A 24,460-nucleotide genomic window follows, 5' to 3' on the forward strand; every position below is an offset into this window, starting at 1 on the left:
CAATATATTCAGAGTTCATTCAATATATTCAGAGTTCATTCATATATTCAAGTTTCAATCAATATATTCAGAGTTCATTCAATATATTCAAGTTTCATTCCATATATTCATACTCTTTTAATATATATATAATAATTTCCTATATATAATTTCCTATATATATATATATATATATATATATATATATATATATATATATATATATATATATATGGACCTTGGCCTCATTAAATTTTGTCTCACTGGACCTCTTTAAATTTTATTTGAATACCCCTGTCCTATACTCTACAAGATGCCTTGGGTAGAAACAACTTGATCAGCTGTGTTATTGTGTCTTGTGGTTCTACATGTACCCACTGTACTATATGAAGGTCCAGCCATCCTTGCATCTAACTATTGCCAGTTTGTGTGGTTTTTCCTTCTGAGCAGATGTAGCTTTCTGCACTCTCTCTTTAATGGCCTCATACTTATCACTACATTGTGTTTATGTACTAAAAGAGAAATAATTTCGTTGTTACTAAAGCCAATTCTACAGTATAGTTTCACTAACTCATAATACAAGACATTCTGGAGGGTATAACTGACATGTCGTGGGATTTGTTTGACTTGAAACTACTTTAATCTGCACATTTCAACTTTTTTCTCAAAATTTTGAATTTATTCTCAAAATGCACAATTTATTTTTTTTCTCAATGTGGCCCTAATACTCCTTTGTACTACTACCAGTGCGGCCAGCTGATAAAGTAAGCACTACAGCCTGGAATGACATGGTCATTATGCTTCATAAAAGACTCAAGCCTGTGAGTTTGGTGGTTTGTCCACATCTTATGATTATAAAACATATACACACACACAGTTAGTTGATGAATAAATCAGTATATATAAGCTTAAACTTCAAAATGTTGTTTATTTTCCCACCAGTCTACTACACAGACCAATGAAGGGTGGAAGTGCTCCTGTGATAAGCAAACTCCTGAAATTAAAGTTAAGCATCATAACTGGATAGTTTTATTCTACATTAATGTCTCACTTGTTATAGTTGGAAATTAATCATTCTCTCAGCTGTATTCCTTGATGTTGAAATGTGTTATGCTTGTTTTAACAGCTTATTTTAAATTAAAGACTTAAAATTAAACCACAAAAAGGAGAAAAAGTTCATTCTCCGTTTAACCAGCTGCTTTTACACAGCTGGGCATCGCACTCACGGTTGCTAGGCGACATGAGCTACTCAGAGGTGACGGCAGCTGATATGAAGGCTAGCCGCTCACTTCCGGCCTTTGTGGTGTTCGTGGGCTGCGAAAGACGTGGGCCGGGTCCTTCGCAGGATGCGGCCCCTAATTTGAACATTGTGCGTCGATATAATCTGTATGCCTGGAACTCGCGCACTGAGAAACGTTCCACGGTGCAAAGTGCGATTAAAATGCGTTAAAATTTTTAACGCGTTAATTATGGGGGGGGGGATATGACTAGGAAGGGGGGAAAAAAAAAAACCCCACCCAACCTGGGCTGTCCAGCCAGCTGTCCACTGGCTCAATAGGCACCCCGACCTCCCACACCCCAGCACAGGGCAGGGAGGGGTGAGCCCGGGGCCGTGGTGACAGCATCCCAGAGCACTGCAGCACCTGAGACTGGCGCCATCGCCCCCATCGCAGAGGGTAGCCCACTCAAACTAGACGCCCATTCACTCAACAATAGACACAAACAAGCGACAGGACATGCTCGCCTGAGTTGGAAATACAGTGCCCCATCCCCACCAACCACTCCACCGCGGCCCCCCCGCAGCGCAGGCACCCCAGGGCCCCAAAAGCGCAGACCGGACATCCCGACGCAGGTCAGGTCAACCCACCCCACCTGGTGGCTCGCCCGGGACAGCAGAGACCCCCCCCCAGCGCCAGGGCGGACCCACCGGGAGCCGGCACGGCCCCAGGGCCCAGCCTCCAAGCCACACAGGGAAGACCAGCCAACCGACCGAGGGCCAGCACCACCACCCCAAGCACCCCGGCCCACACCCCAGGACCGTAAGGCAGCACCATCCAAGCCCCCACCACCATCAACTAGAACAGGCACACAGACATCACCAGAAGGTCACCCCAGGACTCCAGTCTCAGGAGGCCACCAGCTACACAGGCCCCCAGAGTCCTCACCCGACCACCTACAAAGCACATCAGGAGCAGAACCAACAGCCAACCACCCCCACTAAGTAATGGAGCTGATCAGTGGGAACCAAAGAGAGTCAAATTCCTCCAATTGGTCTTTAGATGAAGCAGACATTCTCTCTAAACTAACATGATCTACTAATAAATTTCTGTATTGAGTAATACATAGTTTATTTTTTGACTTCCAATTCATGAGGATAGTTTTCTTAGCGATGCACAAGGCGGTAAGAACTGTGTGTGATATATTTGACTCCATTACTAAGTCACTGATGTCACCTAAGATGCATAGTCCGGGGGAAGTTGGCACACGACAGCTAAATGTGGATAGGTCTTCACATATCCTCTGCCAAAATCTCTGAACAGGTACACAAGACCACAGAGCATGTAGATAATTCTCCTCTGAATTGCTTTTACAGTGGGTGCATATGTTTGAGTGCGTAAGGCCCATTTGGAACATCCTTTGTCCAATATAGTGTGTTCTATGGAGAATTTTATGTTGTAAAAGTTGTACTTGGGGTCTTTTAGTCATTTTGAAGATATTAAACATATTTCTGTCCATAAATTTTGATCCAGGTTAACAGAAAGATCACGCTCCCATTTTGCAATTGGGAGGGAAAGTGAATCATCAGTTTTTAGTAATAATTAATATAATTTTGACAAAAATTTTGGGGTACAGAGGTTAAGAAATTCTGTTACCCATGTAGGCATTTCTAGATTCAACTGATTATGGTTAAATCTTCCCTGTAAGATGGATTTAATTTGTTGATATTCCAGAAATCTACCGTTGCCAATTCTATATTTTGACATAAGTTCTTGGAATGTAATAAGGTTTCCATCTTGGATAATATGTTATTTACACCCTTATCACGCCATAACGGAAAATTCAGCATTTTCTTTTTCTGACAAATATCTGGATTGTTCCAAATGGGTGTTAGTTTACAGGGGATGAGTGAAGATTTAGTTATTTTTAAAAATTCCCACCAAGCTGTCAGAGAGGTATTTATACTAAGGCTTTTATAGCAGTTATGATGTTTAATACTAGGGCTAATGAAAGGTAGATCAGAGATTTTGATTTTTCCACAAAACACCTGTTCTAGATCCAGCCATGGGTTGTCTAATGAATTGGATTTGATCCACTTTGAAATATACTGCAATCTACTGCTTAAGAAATAGTAATAAAAGTTTGGTAATTCCAGACCTCCACTTTGTTTTGGCTTTTGTAAAGTTTTTAAGCTTATTCTTGATGGTTTGTTTTTCCATAAAAATTTTGAGATGTTTGAATCTAGTGACTTAAACCAAGGAAGGGAAGGTTTATTAGGGATCAATGAAAATAGATAATTAATTTTTGGTAAAACCATCATTTTAATGGCAGCAACTCTCCCCATGAGTGATATACTGTAGGTAAACTGTTCCAACGTGTGAGATCATCCTCTATTGTTTTGAGAAAGGGGATATGATTTAATCGTACCAAGTCTGAGAGCCTGGCGGAAAAATTTATGCCTAAATATCTAATATTTCCTGACTTTAGTGGGGCCATAGAGGTTCTATGGAAATTCAGACGATTCTTCTGTGGACGGAACTCTCTCTCTCTCCCATCCCCACTGTGGACCGCTGTGGCCGGCTCACCAGCTGAGTGCGGCAATTTCAAGAGACAGCATTTCTATGTTGTAATAGGCATATGGTTTAAGCCTATTAAGACAGGGATAAGACAGTGTACCGTCTTCGGAGGAAACAACAGAAAGTATGTATGACAGTTAAAACAGTCCAGTTTGTATTTAACTGACCACGTTTTTCCCGTTTTAATGCTTGAGATTTGCTCTGTGATGCAAATCACAGTGAAACCTTTTCACCTCTCAGTGATCAGGTGTGAAATAAAACATTTCCTGCAGCCAAGAAGCTCCCCGCCACCCCCATCTCTGTCTCTGTAGAAATTTCTGAGCAACACATCAGTTGGTCATTAAACTTTTGGATGCATTCAGGAAAACACAGACACTTTGACACTCAGACCATTCTTGTTAACTTGGGGCACTAATGAGAGCACAGACTCTACTCGGGAGAAACTTGCGGTTTCAACACCAAAAAATAAACCACCAAAAACTGAATGTCAACTTGGAAAACCTTAAATTTACAGAATTCATAAAGTGTTCTAAGCTGGCTTTTATTGGTGGTCTTTGAATGTCCCGTTTTCCGGAAAGCACCATGAGCTTTGCTCTGTCACATCACCCAGACCTTTTCCCTGCCCCCACCTCCATAAATTTAGCACTGGTCTAATTCACTTTAATTTGGTGGCTCAGTACTCCAAAATCTCAAATTTCTTTATATTTTACAGGAAATAGGTGCAGCCATTTATTGAAACATACATGAATGCAGTTTATGAGGTTCAAAATGTAGCCTGAAAGCCAGTATTTGGTATGACTTCCTTTATTCTTCAGCACAGTCTGATCTGTCTTGCTACTTTCCCATCGCCGAGGTTCAGGAGCCGGAGCAAGTTCCCGTGGCGATCCCAAGGAACCGGCGAAACGATTAAGAACAGGCCCGCATTCCCACCGCTTTTCTGTGAACTGCTCCTTTACGTATGAGCGTGGGCAGATCCTCGTCTGGACACCGAAGCCGAAGCGCACAAATGTGGGAAAACACGCTCCCCTTTCTTGTGCTGCAAATACGTTTTACGGTCCAAACCAAACTACTGCAGAATCTGTGTGCAGCACACAGACAGCGATTAGAGCAAGACGACAAGTATGCACTTTGTGTCCTTTTATCTGCGATATGAACTGATACAAAACAGCAAGTTCAACCTTAGAGCCCAACCTAATTCACAGCCGTGAAAATCGCTTCGCTTTTCTCATGTAATACACATGTAATATGGTAGAAAACTTGATGTTGAGACGGCAGAGTCATGCCCCTCTGCTGCTTTCGGCACGCGTTCCTGGTTCCAGACCAGCTAGTTTGCGGGGCCGGAATTGAACCCGTTTTTTGGCCGAGCACCGAGTGCTTCGGCGGTGGAAAACCCACCTAACGGTTCAAATTACGGCACAAGCTCCGGAACCCTGTTGGTGGGAAAGAGGCCTCTGAGGCAGCTTTCTGTAATTTCTGAAGTAGTCTGCAGTACGAATATAAAGTGGCAAATTATTCCACAGTCTAGGATCTGCAACTGCAAAAGCCCAATCCCCTCTATGTTTAAAATGAGACCTCGGTTGCACTAAGAGCATCTGGCTAGATGAGCTCAGTGCTCTCTTGGGGTTATAAAGTTTTAGCAGCTTAGCCAAATAGCTGGGTGCCATTCCATTTAAGACTTTAAAATTAAGTAAAAGAATCTTAAAATCAATACAAGACTGGACAGGGAGCCAGTGTAAACCTGCTAAAACTGGAGCAATGTGTTGATGCTTTCTAGTACCTGTTAAAAGATGTGCAGCAGCATTTTGGACTACCTGCAAACGATGGAGAGATGAAAGTTCGAGACCCAAATACAGAGAATTACAGTAGTCCAATCTAGAGGTGATAAAAGCATGAATAATAATTTTTAAGGTCCTTTGGAGATGGGATCTAACTTTGGCAATTAGCTGTAACTGATAAAAACCAGTCTTTACAACTGTATTCACTTGCTTCTCAAATTTAAATGAACTATCAAAAAAACACTCCAAGGTTTCTGACAGCCAAGGAGCAAGAGGGCCAAGGATATCAGTTAGCTTATCCACAGAGCTGCAACTTCCAAACACAATAGCTTCTGTCTTGTTTTCATTTAAAGTAAGAAACTTCTATGTTAACCAGTCTTTGACATCATGAAGACAGTTAAATAGAGGTTGCAGCGGGACAGAAACATCCAATTTAATGGGGAGATAAATTTGGATGTCATCTGCATGACAATGAAAGGGAATATTGTACTTCCTAAATATCTCTCCCAAAGGCAGCATATAAAATGAAAAAAAGACTGGACCCCTGAGGTACACCACAACAAATATTGGCTGAGGAAGAGGAATATTCCCCCAGGGCTACAGAAAAAGACCTCTAAGACAGATAAGATCTGAACTATGACAAAACTGTGCCTTTAAGACCAACAACATGTTAAAGTCTCGATGAAAGAACATTGTGATCCATCGTGTCAAAGGCATTGTGTGTTTTTCTATCCAGGCATGCTTTTACTGCAGTGCCAGCATGCTTGAGACTTTTCTGTTCTGATAAAAGATTTTTAACAAGATCTCAGCACCAGTGGATGAAATGCAGCCCCAAACCATGAGAAAACCTATACTGTGTTTCACAAACAGCTGAAGACGCTCACTGTTGCACCTCACTCCTGATCTCCTCCATACATATCAATTATAATTTGAACAAAAATTTCCAATTTGTGCTCATCACTCTATAAAACCCATTGTTAAGTGCTATTTTTGAGTAATTCATAGTTTATTTTTAAGAGCCTTTTAAAAAAATTCCAAAAAGCAGGATTCGTGAGCAGGATTATCTTCAATACACATTTCTGAGAAGGCTGTCTGATGGGACAGCTGGGACAAAGCTGTCATGCAATCAGGTTTTACACCAGGGAGCAGAAGTGGGAGGAAGCGCTGGGTGTTCATATTAATGCCCATGGCACATTATAAGCTACCTTTAGTAGGTAACTTATAAAATAATTTTATAATTGATAAAAGTGGAACTTCATGCAGAACTTCTAACAGGAGATTGAAACGGGAGAAAGCTTAGATTGCTCAGTGCAGTGCTACTTAAAAAAAAAAAAAATTATTTATTTACTTATCTATTAGATTCACAAAAATTATTTGATCAAAAGAATGTTTGGTGATTTGCAGTGGAAAATGTGTGAAAGGTCATACTGACTAAAACTTTATCAATCTATTTTAGATTTTCCAAACTTGTTCCACCACTGGTTGCAGCTTTGTTTTAGACAGTGAAAATACTTCAGCATGAAATGTTAACAAAACATTTGTGAATCACAGAAGTCAAAGTTTTTGTGTAGAAAGCGCCATCTTTTGGTGACACTCTGCAATTGAGGGAAAGGGGCGTGGTCATGCTGGGAAGTAGATACGCCCAGAAGAAGGAGGGGGACTTCCAGCCGGCTGGCAACCGGCTGTCAGCCGGCTGGGAGCGGCAACTTTGAGTGGCTTCTACTGTATCTTTGAATAGCACAATGAAGTATAAATGGGGGAAATTACACAAAATGCACTCAAATGAAAGGTTTATTTTATACTTCTATTGACACTGAATGCACATGTTTTTTCCTATAGAAAAGTAATTGACAGTATACATATAAAGTATATTTTTCCTAGGTTTCAGCACTGAGATACATTCTTGATTTTCACATGGTCATAATAACCCAAGATGTTTTATTGGGAATCATTGAGAGTTTCAGAGCAAGACAGAGAGTGTCCCCCTGTAAACACGGTTACTTATTGTCACCTGTTCACACAGTCTAAAAGGAGAAAGAGAGAGAGACTGTGCTGAATAACTTCGTAATTAATTTGTTTTTTGATTAGGAAATGAGAAAATGGACATGTGGAAGAATGTCAGAAGTGTGTATGAATCTTAGTGTGTCAGAGACAGCATCCCTAACTTGCAACAATGAACATTTTAGGAACACTCACAGACATTTCATTGACGTGAGTTTGTATCTGAGCCATCTGCTGTCTGCTGCAGCAACAAGAGTCAGCTCCTTCTCTGCCTCTCTCACCTCACCTGTGCCGCCCTCACTTTTCTTTTTAAAAAGCTTCTTATGCCCATTGTTGAAGTCAGAGGCAATTTTTGGGATAAAAATTTTTGGGGGGGCTCAACTTCCAGTGATAATGCCATTCATAGAGTGCATTGCCATTTATACATCAATGAAACAAGAATTGTTAATAAATTACTTTTTAGAATCATGAGCTTTATACCACAAAATATTTTTTTTTAAGAAAATGAGTAATGGCATATGCTGCAGGCAAACATATTTAGCCCTTCATTACACTGCAAATTAGACATATGTTACAATTTTTCTTTCAAAAGCAGCATAAACCGTTGGATGGCTGATTGCAGTGTCTAACATTAATTTAGAAAAATAACTGTAGATTTCAATTTAATGCATCTGTTTTAGATTTGACCCTTTAATTGCCAAACCTGAGGCAAAGGCCCAGGTTAAACATATAGAGGTAGTCCACCAAAGCAAAAGTTACTGTCGCATTAGGCACCCCAATTCAAGTGTGCTACTGAAAAGCACACAAAGCATCCATGAAATACATGTGATTATTTTTTTCTAGCTAAACAATTATTGATTTCCATTTAAGTTCACTATATGTAAATAAGGCAGATATATTTTTGTGATGTGTATTTGTTACCTGATTTATTATAAAAGCAGGTTAGGGAGAATCCAAATTTGATAACAATAACACACTGCTTAATTAGGTGAACTGATCATCAGTAAATGCAGACAAAACAGAAGCTACCTTGGGATTACAACAATGGCGTCAACTTTGGTCACACATCCACTCTTAGCTGTTTTTTTTTTCTGTAATCTTTTTGCTGTCTTCACCCTTTTCTCTCTCTCTTTCTCTCGCTCTAACAAAAGTCACCCTTCTTCCACTTTAACTTTTCCTGTTTTGCTGTCCAGGAACTGAACATGTGTGTTTATCATGACATTTCAACAAATGTAGAAAATCTAGGGCTGTAGAAAACACACACACACACACACACACACACACACACACACACACACACACACACACACACACACACACACAGAAGATTTTCTACATGAAAAGTTCATGTGAAAGTGGATAGCCATAATATGCTCATCTCAGGCATATAGCTCTCCCTGTGAGTTGGCTGCTTCTTTTGATTGCAAAGGGCAATAAATCAGAAGAATGTTAGATTAGAGGAGGAAGGTAAGTAAAATGTTTCACTGACTGAACTGATAAGTTTCACCAAGGCTCTGTATACATAAAATAAGGATTGCTTTGACCTAAATCATGAAGAAAATAAAAATATCCAGCTGGACATGAGAAGAATAGGTCACCTTTACAGTGGATGTTTCATGTTTCATGTTTCATTCAGTGCTTCAACCCTGCATAATTTGTTTGACTTGACTTGGACAATTCCCCAAACTAGTATTTTTAAAAGGCAGTATTTTTAAAATAATTTCTGACACATTTTGTATTATGTATCCCTTACATGTTCTACAGCAGAGCTGTAGTTTCTCTGTCCTGTAAGTCTTACCATTTTCTCACACAAAAATCAAGTTGAATCATATAATATTGCAAACCAACATTCCTAAAATTCACTACTTCCACTGTACTAAGTTCTCAAGAGAGATTGAGTTCAAGTGTACTTGCTCTTTAGAGTGTTTTGAGTAGTAAGCACTCCACAATATGGTGGTAAAGCTGCTTGGCTGATCTGTTTTGTATGTATATACTTTAGTTCTTGTGTGCATGACATAGCAATGTAGAAGGAGGTCAGGGAAGTACGATGAGTGACATCTGCCCCCTGCCCTTCTTGTATTTTCAGTCTAAAAAGCCCCTCTCTCCTATATCTTGTTAATGTGCACTCTGTCAGATTTTTTTCTCTATATCTTGTTTCAGTAGGAGCTCTGCTTTGTATCTCTCCATCTGTGAAGTTGCCCCCCACCCCCATCACCTACCCCCATGTTCAATAGAACATTGAAAGAAGAGAGCAGGGTTCCTCCATGGCCCTCCAGGGGATTGTTCATCTATGTCATCTTGTGTATCCAGTGAAAAGCAGAGTTGACTGTCTCTCTGGGCCTCTTTTATAGAAACCATTCATTATTCTACCCCCATCTTCATTATTTTTGTGATCCTTGGAATGCACTGGAAGCCTGTAAGAACCCCAGGTGGCTGATGGGGGGGGCGCGCCTAATATTTCCTTTCTCTTTCGTTGTCCACTCTGCCTTTTATCCTAACTGCTATTTTTTTTTCTCCCTTGGATATGTCTAAGAGCTCAGTTTCTTCAGAAAGGAGGGGTCTGTGCTATATTTATTCATGCTCAAGCCCCCTGTCTTTCTTGTATGTTTGTAAAGACCATGCACGTTGAAACCCACTGTCTACCACCCACATTGCTCTGGTTTCTTAAAAGGCTATCCAGCAGTGCTACAGCTCTTGTAAAAGATGGTGATTCTGAAAGAGACGGCAGCACTGAAAAGCTCAGCATTTTGGCACATAGGCATCAGCCACAGAGAACATTGTGGGAGAAGCAATTTCATGACATCAGACAGCCTTGTGAGAGCAAACCTCATTGTATTATAGCCACATGAGGACACAGGGCTTGAAATGCAAGAAATCTTTTTAACAACCAGTGTAACTCCCTATGGTTACATAGCAAGCTGGTTCTGCTAAAATTTAACCATTTTTTTCTATTGGACCCCATTCCTATTAGACTGCTCAAAGAAGTCCTACCATTCATTGATGCTTCAATCTTTCAATGATCAATCTATCTTTATTAGTTGACTATGTACCACAGGCTTTTAAGGTGGCAGTAATTAAACTGTTACTTAAAAAGTCATCACTCAACCCAGCTCTCTTTGGTAATTATAGGCCAAGCCTTCCTTTTCTGCCAAAAATTCTTGACAGAGTAGTAGTAAAACAGCTAACTGATCATCTACACAGGAATGGTTTATTTAAAGAGTTTCAGTCAGGTTTCAGGATTCATCACAGTCCTACAGGTGATAGGAAACAACGCAATCTGATATGACGCGTGTATACGCGGCAGAACACTTTTTGAAATAATATTTAGCATGTGGGCTGGCCGACAGACAAAGCTACCATGGTATGAGATAGAAACAGTAATGTGTAAACCCTTTTCCCCAGTAAAAATTTTGGACAAACGTAGACAAGAACTCCCAGTTATGGCCAGGGAAAACCCCATGATTACAAATGTCATTAAATCTGGGCAGTGCTTAAAAAAGTTATTTGGGATACAGCATACACTTTGCTATCTTACATCGCTCGTAAATAATCCAGACTTATCAGGAGGGGACAATGGAGCCAAATTTCCCCCAGGAATTCATAGTACACTGCTCAAAAAAAAGTAAAGGGAACACTCAAATAACACATCCTAGATCTGAATGAATGAAATATTCTCATTGAATACTTTGTTCTGTACAAAGTTGAATGTGCTGACAACAAAATCACACAAAAATCATCAATGGAAATCAAATTTATTAACCAATGAAGGCCTGGATTTGGAGTCACACACAAAATTAAAGTGGAAAAACACACTACAGGCTGATCCAACTTTGATGTAATGTCCTTAAAACAAGTCAAAATGAGCCTCAGTATTGTGTGTGGCCTCCACGTACCTGTATGGCCTCCCTACAACTCCTGGGCATGCTCCTGATGAGGTGGCGGATAGTCTCCTGAGGGATCTCCTCCCAGACCTGGACTAAAGCATCTGCCAACTCCTGGACACTCTGTTGGTGGATGGAGCGAGACATGATGTCCCAGATGTGCCCAATGGGATTCAGGTCTGGGGAATGGGCGGGCCAGTCCATAGCTTCAATGCCTTCATCTTGCAGGAACTGCTGACACAGTCCAGCCACATGAGGTCTACCATTGTCCTGCATTAAGAAAAACCCAGGGCCAACCGCGCCAGCATATGGTCTCACAAGGGGCCTGAGGATCTCATCTTGGTACCTAATGGCAGTCATGCTACCTTTGGTGAGCACATGGAGGGCTGTGTGGCTCTCCAAAGAAATGGCACCCGACACATTACTGACCCACTGCCAAATCAGTCATGCTGAAGGATGTTGCAGGCAGCAGATCACTCTCCACAGTGTCTCCAGACTCTGTCACGTCTGTCACATGTGCTCAGTGTGAACCTGCTTTCATCTGTGAAGAGCACAGGGCTCCAGTGGCGAATTTGCCAATCCTGATGTTCTCTGGCAAATGCCAAGCATCCTGCATGGTGTTGGGCTGTGAGCACAACCCCCATCTGTGGACGTCGGGCCCTCATACCATCCTCATGGAGTCGGTTTCTAACCGTTTGTGCAGACTAGGGATGGCACGATACCACTTTTTTATGTCCGATACCGATACCAATATTTTACATTTGGCTATCGCCGATACCGATACAAATCCGATCTTTTTTGTATTATTATTTTTAAAAATTGTTTTTAAATGCCTGGATCAATTTTAGGTAAGTCAACAGTCTCTCTCACAACAAAATCAAAATCTTTTAGTTGTCCCACATACAAGACTAAGGACCGGGGGGCAGAGCTTTTCAGGCAGTGGCACCAAAGCTCTGGAACTGTTTACCACTCCATCTCCATTTAGCTGACTCTGTGGAGTCTTTTAAAAAACAGCTGAAAACTTTTCTGTTTAACCAGACTTTCTGTTGACTTTATTTTTATTCTTTTTCTTTTAATATGGTAATGTTACATTTTAACATGGTGTTTTATCTGTTTTTTGGGTTTTTTTGGACATTGTGTTTTAATTATTGTACAGCACTTTGTGACTTTTTGTCTGTGTAAAGCACTTTATAAATAAACTTTACTTACTTACAACAATTGCTCTATCACCTGAATCCTGTTGCTCCTATGTGAGAAGGTGATGCATTGGCTTATGGTATGTTGCAATCGAATATTTTATTGATTATTCCATCAATTACCCGAGTAACTGGATAAGAAATACTGATAACTGATAACAGGTAATGACAGGTGATTTGTGAAGGAGGATGATTGGCAAAAGAGGACAAAGGGGAATATGTTCTCCAGGACTCACCTTGAAACTTTAACTCCTCAAAACACTCACAGGGGGTGCCTCATAAAAAAGGTAAGCAGAAACCTGTTGTTTATAAATAACCAAATTCTGCAGAATTGGATGTTAAAATTTTTTGTGAGGAGGAGGTATGGTCTCGAGAGAACAAATTTTAGAGGATCTGTTAAACTGTTCAAAGCTTGAAAATATTGAACTGTCAGAAAAACAAAAAGGGGTTGACATTAAAAAATAAATAAATAAATAATGGGTAAAAGAAACAAAATAAGTGAAGTGATAAGAGTTGAAATGAGAGACATTTAAAATATTGATAATTTTGCTGCAAAAAAGTACGGAGTGTTGTCAATTTATCTGTCGGCTTATCAGAGGCTGATTTCTGGATAGACGCTTGCATTGGCCTATGGGCAGAGGCTCATAGCTGCCTAAGACAGTTAAAATATTGACATTCTTGTAGCGTAGACTAAGGTAGTTTCATTGAGATAAAATAAGGATTGAAAATCATTGACTGGTCAACTCACATGGTATACATTGGCAGAAAGTAAAAATTGTAACAAAAGTGTTGTATGAATAAATTAAATGGACTAGTTCTTATATAGCGCTTTTCTACTCAGTCAGAGCACTCAAAGCGCTTATACAACACGTTTTTTACATTTACCCATGCACACCCATTCATACAAGCACTTCCATGTTAACTAAGCTAAGTGCTTTTTAATTATATAACATCCACACACATTCACACTCCGACGGAACGGTCGGAGAGCAACTTGGGGTTAAGTATCTTGCCCAAGGATACATTGGCATGTAGCCTGGAGTAGCCAGGAATCGAACCCCTGACCTTCCGATCAGTAGGTGACCTGCTCTACCTACTGAGCTACAGCCACCCTTTCTTAGAAACTAAGAAATTGGCATGAAATTGTTAGTAAAAGTTACGACTAAAAGTGTGAATGAGGAGGCCTCTGTGTGTGTATATGTATGTGTGTGTGTATCTGTGTGTATGGGGAAACAAGTGGGCTGATACTGCAGTGAAAAAAAAAGGGATGAAATCCTAAAGAAACCGGTAAAACAAAATTAAGGGTGAATGAAGTCCAGAGGACAAATATCAAGTTGTAGTAATTGTAAACAATTATGAGGGAGACGTTCCTTGGTCAGTTATTAGATAAAGCAAAAGCTTAGTTAAATTCTTTGTTTTAAATTATCCACCTGAAAACAAAATCTGGGAAAAACTCTAGAGCTGAATCACATAGGAAAGGGAAACATTTCTCTGTTACTATCTGTCTGTGTGTGTATCTGAGTCAGCGTGTGTGTGTGTGCCTTGCAGAGAAAGAAAACAACTGGAGTGTGTGTGTGTGAGTGTGTGTGGCCCAGAGACAGATACAGAGAGAAAGAGAAAAAGGAAAAATGGTTGTAAAGTTTAGCAGCTGGAGTGTGTTTGTGCGTGTGTGTGCATCTCTCTGAGGATTTTGGTGTGTGTGTGTCACTTACAGCATTGCTGTGTGTGTGCGTGTGAATCTAAGTCTGTGTGTGTGTGGGTGAAAGACAAATGAATTACAAGTGCTATGAGTTGTTTATGAATACGAATACCTTTATTAGTCCCACAATGGGGAAATTGCAGTTAACAGAACACCCATCCAAGAAATACAAACATAGAGACAAACACAAACGGGGGGGGTGTCTGAGGTCATGCAGCCGTTTTACCGGCGCTACCTTTAGCAGGAAAACAGAAAGAGATACACTGGGATAGGTAGGTTCAAAAAATCATCTCGTACTGTGTTCATTATGAACACCTTATGAGGTTCCAAAAAACACCTCAGCAAAGCAGCAGCACATTTAAAGCCTGGAGAGCACTAGGGTGGGTAGGGGAGGGGCTGCCAGCGGAGACGAGCAGGATACTGTGATGGCCACACAGCTTCCAGACCAGCAGTTCATGATAATGTTCATGATAAGATGGTATAGTCAGCCTTGGTTGCCAGGATACCAGTTCATACAGGTCACAACACGGGGCGGGGGTGAAGAGCATCTGTTTACATAACATCTCCAAGAGGCGATTTAGACAGACAGCATCCAAGGCCGTCTGGGAGCCAAATTCCAAATAGTGCAATTGTTTATGTTCAGGCTGTCATAACTATTTGCTGACAGACCTTACAGTTTTCTGGTTACCTCTCAGAAGTCCAATAATCCAAATTTGGTTCTACTCCGCCATGCAGAACAGACACTCCAACACTTCTCCAGATGTAATCCATTTCGATTCAGCTCTACTGAGTCTGATTGAGTTCGTACTGTTTCTGCAGCCCTCATAGGCAGCCTTACTAGGGCCTGAACAGCTGCCCGGATACCAGGTATCCCCAGGTCCCATTCGGGAAAAGAAATCCTGGTATCAATATATATGCCACGTCCACACAGTGCAGCCAGGAACATCATCTTCCATCCCCACAGGAATCCATAACATAGCCAGCCGGGTGTGTATTCAGACCAGAGGAAAGAGGGTTCCCCCTCTCCCAATCTCCTCGTGATGAGAATTTGGCCATCAGTAGTGTTGAGAGACCAGCTGACCAGATCCATAATTTAATTTCCAGTTCGGGGATGTGTGAAGAGATGCAGAAAAGCAGGGGTAGATAGGGAAGGCTGGGGAGAAGAGAAAAATGCGTCCGTCTCCACCGAGAGCAGGAAAGGAAAAAAAAAAAAAACGTTTTTTTTTACAAATGTTATCCGGTGAATTATCTGTTTGATTTGCTCCCAAACGAGTCTCGTAACAGAGGATCCTGAATGAAAGGTGACCTCCACGTGATACTCACTGTAAGAATAGATAAGCGTTTAACTGTTTTTTCTATGTATCACAGTGTGTTCATCATAAACATGCACATGACAATCAGATTTAAGGACAAACATACCCAAATCCTCCAGGTGAGGAAAGCAGGTAACGCCTGTTTCCTGATGTCACACACACACACACTCACGTGATGCTAAAAATAAAAGAGCCAGCAGGAAGAAGGAAGTCAGACTCTCACTCAGACATACACATGCGTGGTGGCTGACGGAGACTCTCCCTGCAGGTAAAAGATCACTACATGTCTCTGTGTCTTCCTTTATTTAATGGTGATCTGAACCTAACACTCACCAGTGGTCACCAGTACTCATCAGTGGTCTACCCCTCCCAACAGTTGTAAGCAGCATATTTTTATTTTGAGATATATATAATCAAATTTACATTATCATCTTTTAAGCCTTTTTCCATTACAATGTGACTACACATAAATTATACAGCGAAACATTCAAACAAGACTAAACTCAGAAGAAATCATTCTAATTTATAAATTATTATCTAGTTGGAAATATACTTTTGGACGTTTTCAGCTTTTGTCCCTTTTTTCAATAAGGCTGTGAGCTTCTGTCTGTGAGCTTCTGTCTGTGAGCTTCTGTCTGTGAGCTTCTGTCTTGTGAGCCTTTGTCATGGAGTTTTTTGTGAACCCTGAACTTTAGTGGACTGAGGGAGATAAACAAAGGCTATAACTTGATTTTGGTGACACCACAAGCATTATTTTCATTGAAAAGCATACTCAGTTTTCAGTCTAATTTGCTGTAACAAAAAGTCTGTCACACCATCATCCTCTCCTGTGCAGTGGCTTCCCAGCTAGCATTGAACATTCAGACAACATCCCATGAACGCTGCTATAAACGTTCAGTGAATGTTCACATGCATTAATGACATTAAAGACTACCAAGGCAGATGGAATAAGAAAACATATAAAACATATAAACTTTTCTTTTACTATACATGGATGTACATAAGAGATATCAGCAAAATCTTCATGGACAGTGGATGTGTGTACAACACATCCTCCAGCTCATAGGGGGTCGTTTTGACTGTTGGGTTTTCTCTGTATTATTGTAGGGTCTTTACCCACAATACAAAGCGCCTTGAGGCGACTGTTTTTTGTGATTTGGCGCTATATAAATAAAATTGAATTGAATTGAAATGAAATGAATTGAATTCCGTGTGGCAGCTTCCTCGCCTGTGATTGAACAATACAGATCACGTGCGGGATCACGCTGAAGGTCTCGCAAGACCAAAGGAAATCAGTGCAGTCGTTCTCTTCCGTTCAAACTGAATGGTGCTCTTTGTCTACGCTGCTTTCCTGGTACAACAATGGAGGACATCGTCTATATTTTCAACACCCAGAAGCTCCTCGTGGAAGCTAGCCTCTCTACCGGCCAGCTTCAACAAGCCCAGCTGCAGACGAGAAGACGCTGCTGGCTGCAATGAGTGGGTTAACTCGTCAGTTACTCAAGTTTCTACTAGCGCAACTGAAAGACAAGTGGCGTCTATTGTGTAGAGACTCGATGCTCTGGACTCTAACAAAGACTCACCTACAGAAGGACTCAAGAGGAAAAGACAGCAGCACAATCCGAAAACCGCGGTAAGACTTGGTCGTTTCTAAGAAAAAATACTAAGAGTGGCGGAATGGTCACAGTAAGCTGACAGACGTATTGTGATTTGGTTTCTTATTTTATTTGGTTTCATCTTAGAGGAAGCAGTTCGCGGCCTGCACAACTCTGAATCCAATAAAAGCCGGTATGATCCCCTGCAAAGGTAAGAATAAAAAAAAAAGCATGCAGTATTCAATGTGTGAAAGAGAGAAGAACTTAAAATGTTTTTACTGTTATTTATTTTCACCTTTATTTTCCACAGACTGTGTTCACCTCACAATGCGAGTATTCCTAATGCGTGGACAGTGATATAACTGTGCATAAGTATCTATTGGTGTTGTTTGTGTGTTTTTTGCCTGAATATGTTTATGTATGCACTGTGTTTACACTCTTTATTTACAATGTACAAAAATGTTTTCCATCTTCTTGCAAAACCCACGACATGGTCCGCCGCAACTTCGCTACTGTCAACCTCACGTTCCAGAAAAGGCGGCAGCCATTAAAAATCCTGCCCGATGTTGTGCAAGAAGGAAGCGGGTAAGACGTACTGGATTGTATTGTTGGTCTGCTGTATTTGTGTGGTTAGCTTGGAAATGCAGTTATTTTTTTTGGAAAATATTACTTATTGTTTTTTTTTACTTTATAAAAAAATCTGGCTTCTTTTGAACAACCCAAAATGTATATAAAAAGGTGATGCAGTGAAGGTGAAAATAATAATCATTTTTTCAAAGTACTTGTTCATTTGTCTTTTTTTCACAGGATGCAGGAGTTGGTACTTTGTCAAATAACCATTGTTTTTGATGACAAAGGGCTGATTAATTTTTTTTTTCATTCAGGGTCTTATCTGCTATGTGTGCATTCAAAGTCAAGAGACTCAAACTTTTTTCACAATATTTCATATAGTTTCATTATGACTTAATGTGTGCTCTGTGTCAACAGCTGCTGGAGGCGAGGACGAGTGTCCTGGCAGTGAAGGAGGTTGCCTTCTGGGACGGTGTCACCACTGACCTCATGTTGGATGAGGAGGATGGCGTCTCAGAGGGCGTATCGGGCTGGATTAAGACCCCCAAGCTTCCCCAGCCAGGAGCTCAGTGACCTCTGAGCCAAACTGCAAGACAGACTAGAAGCTCACCCTAAATACAACACTGTGCACCATAAGTGTTTGTATGCTGGACCATGCTCTGAGAGAAAGCCACCACCACATGGCCCAGAAGTAGCAAAGCATTATATGTCATAATGTTTTTGTTTTCTTTATATATATAGATTATATGATGTGTGTGTGTGTGTGTGTATGTGCATATTGCTTTATAAATAAAACAAAAAAAAAAAATTCAAACTTGTGCCTCACAATTTGTTTCTCTTAATTGATTTCCTTTTAGTTGAGGTTATTAGCATGGCATGAATACAACATAACATACAAGGTATATCACAGAAATAATAATTAAAAATAATTTTTATTACTGGGTTATTATTTATTAGGGAGGGGCTTACCCAGGCCTGTCTTTATAAAGGCCAATGGGGGGACAGATCTACCAACCAATCACATGTGAATACTGAATTGTGATGTCATTTTTATCATCCAATGACTGAGAAGCCACGTGGGTCTGTTGCCGCTGCTTCGGCTTGAGGCGCTGCTATTCATATGTAAAGTGGAGTCGTTAACACCTCCCGCCTGCCGGCTCCCCCCGTACCTCTACCCCCCGCTGCTTCTGGTGGTACGTAAACGACCATATCCGTCTCAGGCGAACGAATATGCGCTGCCCCGTATGCTGACGAAAGCTGACGATAACTAGGTGCGCCCGCGTCAATATACAGGGATGGATATGCCTCTTTTCGTGCAGTGTATATGGGGACGAATATGTCTCTTTTCATGCAGTGTAAGATGATTAGAAGTAATATTGTGAACAGAAGAATCAAAGTTGGACTTCTCCATACTGTTGAGACATCGCTCCAGATTTCCCCTTTTTGCTTTTGTTTGTTTGATTTTGGTATGGATGGTAGAGTTAGGGAGTGAGGGTCAAGAGTGCTTAGGGATAAGGTTTACCCCTGATACAAAATGAGTATTGCCTACCATTGAAGGACATCCATCCATCTGTCCATTTGCTTCCGCTCATCCTGGCGCAGTGGTTAGCACTGCTGCCTCACAGTTAGAATAACATCTGAAAGGTCTGGGTTCAATTCCACCTTGGCCCAGGCCTCTCCCTCTCTCTGTGGGGAGTTCACATGTTCTCCCCGTGCTTGTGTGGGTTTACTCTGGTTTCCTCCCATATTCCAAAGACATGTGCTTACTGGGGTTAGGTTAATTGGTCACACCAAATTGCCCATAGGTGTGAATGTGAGTGTGAAAGGTTGTTTGTCTCTCCGTGTTGGCCCTGTGACAGGCTGGTGACCTGTTCAGGGTGCACCCTGCCTCTTGCTGTATGACAACTAGGATAAGCTCCAGCCCCCCCCACGACCCTGAATAGGATGAGCGGAAGTGAATGGATGGAAAAATTCATCTGCATTTTTTAATTTCCGTACTACAAATTTCTCTGTGTGAAACAAGGTGGATGAAGAAGCTACAAAGTTCTTTTTTCTTCATGTTGCTGATCAGATGGTTGATGAAGGACCTCCAGCTGTTTCCCAGTTGCTCCACCTGACCTCACTGTCTCAGTAAGGTTCCGCGTCTTTGCGCTGCAGACAGACTGTGAAACAGCTGCTGCTGTTGTTTTTGTTGAAAAACTCGGGGCTGCATGAGCTTAATGCTGTAATGCTTTTTATTCACAAGCATGATCCTAAATACGTTTCTACTGCACAAAAAAAAAAAAACAAAAACGACCCTTTAACAGGAGTGGATCGCTGAGATGTTTCTCCACGCCCTCACTTCTCTGTGCTGTGAGTGCGCATGTTTGAATTTGCGTGCGTGTGTTGTGCAGAGGATGTCAGCTGTTATTTTTTCTTTACGTCAGCTGTAGCCACCAGAACAGATCTATAACCACAGTGTACTGGGGAAAGGGGGGCTGCCATTAGCACTAGCAATCGTTGCCCCCCCCACCCCCTTCAGTACAGAGGGGATCCGTCAAAATGTTTTTTATCAACCACCTGATCAGAAACATGAAGAACAGAGAACTTTGTAGCTGCTCCATCCACCCTGTTTGTTTCACACAGAGAAACATCTGCAGTACGGAAGTTAAAATATGCTGATGAATTGTTAAAATGAGAAATTATTTCTTATCCAATTACTTGATTAATTGATGGAGTAATCAATTGAATACTTGATTACTAAAATAATTGATAGTTGCAGCCCTACTTGTATTCAGAAAGCCATAGTCAAACATTAGTTTTCAGCACCAGTAGAGCTATGAGAGGCCTTCAAGAATAAAATACTACAGTTCCCAGCAAGATGATGTCACTTCCTATTGTTGCATTAAAAACATGATAGTTTATGCTCACAATATGGTGGCTGATATTCAAATGTAGGAAATGCTATTAGCAGCCGAGGAATCTGGATTATGTTTTTGTTGTGTATGTTTTTTTATGTGATTTCTGCAAACACAGTGGAAGGAAACGGCACTCTGGGACATATTAAATACTTGATATATAAATGTAACTTTTCTGGATTATATGCAAAAATTATCATTCTATCGATCTAATAAGGCCTGATTTAGAATTCTTTAGAGGTCCTTTGTGCATAACTGAAAATCCTCTCTGAACCAAACCTGACATGCACCTCAAGAAATGTAACTACACGTCCAAAAAAAATGATGATGATGATGATACTTTATTGATCCCACAATGGGGAAATTACAGTTAACAGAACACCCATCCAAGAAGACAAACAGAACAAACATTACTGATTACTGCTTTCCAGTTACATCTTAGGCCCCATCACTCAATTAACAAGTTGGAGCAGCGTTTAGCAGTTAGCATTAGCTTACTAATTAGCATTAGCGTTAGCGCTGAGAAATATTTCTTCCTAGAACCCTGAAGTTACCATGGCCACCACCAATGGTAATGGCAGAGAAGTAAGTAAGTTGTTTCTCTGCCATTAGTACATTGAGCTAGTGGTGGGCAGATTGATCCTAATATCGATAATATGGATGCCAACGTTGGTATTGGTATTGATCAATATCAGTGTAATGAGATCGATACTTTGGCTTCAGTTTCTCTCCTGTATGCAGTGCTGCGGTTTCATCAAAGATGCGAGCTGACTAAGTGTCGCTCCTTTCACAGCACAGAGCACTTTGCTCCTCCCCTCCCCACAGTGTTTTGTTATACTGGCATGTGACACATAACATATTTTATTTGGGAAAAAAAAGGATTTTGCTATGAAACATTTAAATCAAATTTAAATTTAAATTTGTAGAAAATTAGTGAATGGACATTTTGTATTAAATTTTTTTTTATAATACTTTCTGAATGATCTACCTGGAAAAAAGTTTGCATTTGTTCTTGAGTGATGATTTTGTACACTTAATTTATGAAAAAAAAAATAATCCAGACATCAGTGTATGGGGAAAATTGTTTTGTTAATATTCTATTGTTTCAGAACAATAACTTTTATTTTGATAAAGTATTTTCTACTTACATATAAACTTTGCCCAATTCTATCCTGGGTTTTAACTAATTAATGATCCAAAGGAAAAAAATCTCAAAGCAGTTAAACTTCATGGAAATTCTTCATAATTATTAAAAAGTATTGGTATCAGTATCGGTGATAATGGCCCTGTGTTTACTTGGCATAGGATCGATACCAAATCTTTAAGTATCGCACACAACTACATTGAGCAGCATACAAAAGGAGTGATTGACAGTGTTAACACCGTCCTCCTGTCTCTGATTGGTTGTTTTTGACTGGGAGCGGTTCAGGGAGGAGGTGGAGGAGCTCCATTTTTTTCGCAGATTATCAGTCTCATACTGTCGTGACATGGTGACAGTTTTAACAAATATGTAAAAACAAGATTTTTTATAAAAGTTACATACTGCAGCTTTAATCTGTATAAGATTAAAGGCTTTAGTTCTTACTGTCGATGAGTGTTTGCCATTTTTTCAGTTTTACACATTTAGCTACAGTATGTGGTTTTGAAAAAGCACCCATTTTTACAAAGATTGTTGGTTTAAAAACAACACAACTTTATGCATTGTTTATGAAAGGCAGAGAAAAGTTAAGACTATAGTGATGTTTGTATTTTGAGTATGTTTCAGTTCTTTAGGTTTTTCAATGAAAATTTAAAAGCAGTCAATAATATAGGCACATCTACGAAATACTTTTCGGAATATCATGGGCATTGGCAGCTGAAGGTCTTCTCTGTTTGGCCAGAACACAAGTGCTGGGACAAGCCTTGCATGCAGAGCTCCTGCTGGCTGTTGAAACCGAGATCTAAACATACAATCAAGCAAAGACAAAGAAAGATTCAGTTTCAAGGGGAGAGGTTTGTTCCAGTTTGCAGAAATTATATTACAAATGTTAAAACTCCTTTGGAATATGTGGTGATGCCTGTCATTCCCTTGTCTTTATCATCATCCTTTTTAAAAGCTGATTCATCAAATGTTCCTAATGTAATAATTTCTTTAATCTTAACATTTTCCTTCATAACTTCATTGCATTCCTTCTAAACTTTCAATTTTGTCCTTGCAATTCTGGTTGTTGCAATCTTGCTCAAACTCAACAGGTGAAAGTTGTGTCACAGATGACTGAATGCTGACATCCACTGTGTCCTGCTTCATCTTTTCCTCGATCCTCTTTTTCTGCAGTATGCTGTGCTGCTCATACCTCTGCATGTCTTTCTCCCTCTTCCTCTTTTTGGTGGCAAGTGTGTGTGAAAAGATAGAAGGAACCCAGCCAGGGGATAAAGAATAATCAGATTTGGCACCTGTGACCGAAAGAAAAAAAATATATATGTTCACTAAATGTCATAACATCAGTGGTTTGTTTGTGTGAAATCATTGTGTGATCCCCCGATAGTTTGAGCACATCCTCTGGTCCCCCTTCTTAAAGATGGGAACCACCACCCTAGTCTGCCAATCTGGTGGCATTGCCACAGATAGACTAGACTATACTAGAATAGTATTGTCTTTTATTGTCATTGTACATGGTACAACAAAACTGTGCAATTGATGTCAACCAAAACAGGCCTACAACATCCAGATCCTTCAGGAGCTCAGGGCAAATCTTATCCACCCAGGGGCCCTGCCACCAAGGAGTTGTTTAACTACCTCACTGACTTCATGCCCATTAATGGGTGAGTCATTCCCCTCGTCTCCAGACTCTGCTTTGAAGGCATGTCAGTGGAATTAAGGAGGTTCTCAAAGTACCCGCACTATAAATCATGTGAGTAGAGCACCGCTTTCCCTTCATGAGATGCCTGATGGTTTTGGACTCAATGTCCTCAGCCTTCCTCAGAATGCTGTCAAAGTTCTGCCGGAGGTGGGAGTTGAAGATCTCACGGACTGGAGCCCATGTCTCCTCTTCAGGCTACGCCTGGCCAGGCACCACAGGCTAATGTCATGTCACCAGACGCTCTCCATTAAGCTCCCTCCCGAGGCCTGGCTCCAGGGTGGGGCCCCAATAACCCTATCCCAGGCTGGGTCAACAGTTCCCTTGGCGTGTCTTCTGTAGGGGTCGTTCTTTTTCTGGCCCCACACCCAGAACCAATAATTCCCAATAATTGCCATGAGAGAAATTATACTAATCTATACTATCCAGTCCACATTAGTATAGACATCCAGAATGATTTTATCTAAGTGAGATTTTATGTATTTTCAAAGTGTTTCTTTAATTTTTTGAGCACTGTATTAGCTTCTTATATTATGAAACTTTAGAAAGACCATATTTGGAGATTTTACATTGTGGACAGGAAGTCCATTGACAGTGACTAAGGTCAAATACATACTCCAAGTCGAGGAAGCAATGATTGTCCTTGATCTTAGTGTCTGTGCACCAGTTCTTATTCATTTACAACCACAGTTTACCCCTGTGTGTTTTGTCTTGTCAGCATGGTGTGTAGCACAGCCTGTTAGATGGATCTCCTCCCCCAGGATCATCAAGTTGAGCCATGTGTCTATAAACACCATGTATCAGGGATCAAGCTGCCAAAAACAAAGAGGGACAGGTGTATTTTCAAACTGTGGGCTTTATTATACCCCCAACAAGACAAAAATTAATAAATACAAACTCATGAAATTAAATGATTCTAAGAA

Source organism: Archocentrus centrarchus, chromosome 7 (genome assembly GCF_007364275.1).
Source record: "Archocentrus centrarchus isolate MPI-CPG fArcCen1 chromosome 7, fArcCen1, whole genome shotgun sequence".
NCBI lineage: Eukaryota > Metazoa > Chordata > Actinopteri > Cichliformes > Cichlidae > Archocentrus > Archocentrus centrarchus.